Below are 2,282 nucleotides of genomic sequence, written 5' to 3'. Positions count from 1 at the left end.
ACAATCCAAATGAAATAGAAACAATATCAAATAGTCTTATGAACAAAATCGAATTTTATTTGCATGAGAAGAGATTAAACCGATAGATCCACTAGGTGCCAATGTGAATACACATGTGTTCAACCAAGTCATCCTGGAGCTGGACATGAATATGCAAATCACACATTTCACGATAAAAAGGAACAAACTGTTCAAAGGTTGCACAAGATGGCTGCTCAGGATCAACATTTTCACCCTGAAAAATAAACCTTTGGTCGTAGATGCTATCACCATGCTCATCCTGCACGATCATGTTATGCATGAGCACACAAGCAATCATCACCTCCCAAAACTTCTTCATGCCAATGCAGGGTTTCGAATGATACCCTATCGAGACAGAAGCACACCGAAAGCATGCTCCACATCTTTTCTAGCATTCTCCTGCATTTGGGCAAACCTCTGTCTCTTCCCTCCTTACGGATTGTGTATGATCTTCACAATAGTGGACCACCGAGGATAGATACCATCAGTTAGGTAATATCTCTTGTTGTAATGATGACCATTGATCTCATAATTGACCTCCGGAGAGTGGCCTTGTGCAAACCTTGCAAACACAGGAGAACGCTGAAGAACAATGATATCATTGTGAGAACTAGCCATGCCAAAGAAAAAAAATGACATATCAGATCTTGTGAAGCCACCACTTCAAGTATGACAGTGGCCCCTTTGACATGCCCCTTGTACTGCCTCTGCCAAGCAAATGGACAGTTCTTCCACTTCCAGTGCATATAATCTAATCTATACTACCAAGCAATGCACGGAAAGCCCCAATAGGCATTGATCGCCAACAACCTCTTTGTATCAACGACAGTTGGCTCTCTCAGGTACTCAGGGTCGAACACTGCCACCACGGCCTTGCAGAAACAATGCATTGAGAGGAGACATGTGGACTCACTCATTCACACATACTCATCACAAGATCATCAGGAATTCTATATGCAAGCATGCGAATAGCCGCAGTACATTTCTGATAAGAAGAGAAGCCAAGATTGCCAAGGGCATCCTCTTTGCACTCAAAGTATGCGTCATATGCTACCACTCTCTCCCGAAAACGACTGAACACATGTCTCCTCATTCGGAACCAGCAACAAAGTTTGTGTGGTTTGAGAGTGCGCTATTCTCAAAGTAATCAACATAGAGAAGGGCGTGACCTTTATCCCTATTGCGGTTCAAGGCCGGAGCATGAAAGGGGATTGATTCCCTGAACCAAGGCTGATTCCTACTAATGTGGTCCTGGACGACCAATGCAGCCACCACAAACTCTTCATCATCCGAGGATGGATCCTCCGATGACCAAATGAAGTTGTGATAGAAATACTCACTCCCCGCTATACATGGTACCTTGTGAGTAAAGCGTCGCACACATTGCGTTCGTGGTGGAGACGGGCCAGAAAGAGCGAGTCGAGAAAGCGAAGCAAGGTTGGTATTGGTGGGTGGGCGCCCTGCGGCAATGCAGCGCTTGCCGAAAGTTGTACGGGTCAGCGCCGGCGGCCGTAGCTTCTCTCCCACCGGCAGCAAGGAACCACGAACGACGGGAAAAAGCTCTTCGGAAACGCGGACGTGGGCCGGCTATGGCATGATGTGGTTGTGGGGGCGGATGGCCTTGATGGAAGGCGACGCGGCCGGGAACGAGGGTTGCGGCGGTGATGGCGGGGTGAGGGCGGAGGGAAAGGCAAGGGAAGAGGAAAATGACTGTGTCCCCGACGGATGGGTTAAGGGGGACTAGGATGCGTGTCCGTTCGGCCATAAATGCATCCCAAAATTGGGCCGAGAATGAATCAAAAACGGATAAAAAAGAACATTGGTCCGTTTGCTCCCTCGCGTTAGACCATTTGTTCTATCCATTTATATCTAAACAGACGCGGACGGACCATTTGAGGTTGTGCGTTGGAGTTGACCTAAGTTGCTTTCTTTCCCAAGGTTTAGTAGTTGATCGTCTCGGGAAAAATGCGGTCGATCAGTGGAAGTGTGGAGCGGACAGAGGGAGGCAGGTGAAATGATCTCGAGCGAAAAAATCCCCTTCGCTCCGCCTAGGCTCCCTCCCCTCGCCTAGGGTTTCCGCGCCGCCGCCGGCGGCTCCCCCGCGCGGAGCCGCCGCCGCGGCCGAAGCCCGCCGTCGCCGCTCGCTTCTCCTGCTCCCCCGCTCCTTCCTCCTCCTCCTCCCGTCCCTGTACCCCCCGCGTCGCCTCCCCGGGCGAGGCGACCGGGGGGCCCCGACGCCGTTCCCCTCCCGCGCGCTCCCA

The sequence above is a fragment of the Triticum dicoccoides genome, chromosome 2B (assembly GCF_002162155.2).
Source record: "Triticum dicoccoides isolate Atlit2015 ecotype Zavitan chromosome 2B, WEW_v2.0, whole genome shotgun sequence".
Lineage (NCBI taxonomy): Eukaryota > Viridiplantae > Streptophyta > Magnoliopsida > Poales > Poaceae > Triticum > Triticum dicoccoides.
Note: the sequence above shows the minus strand (reverse complement) of the source record.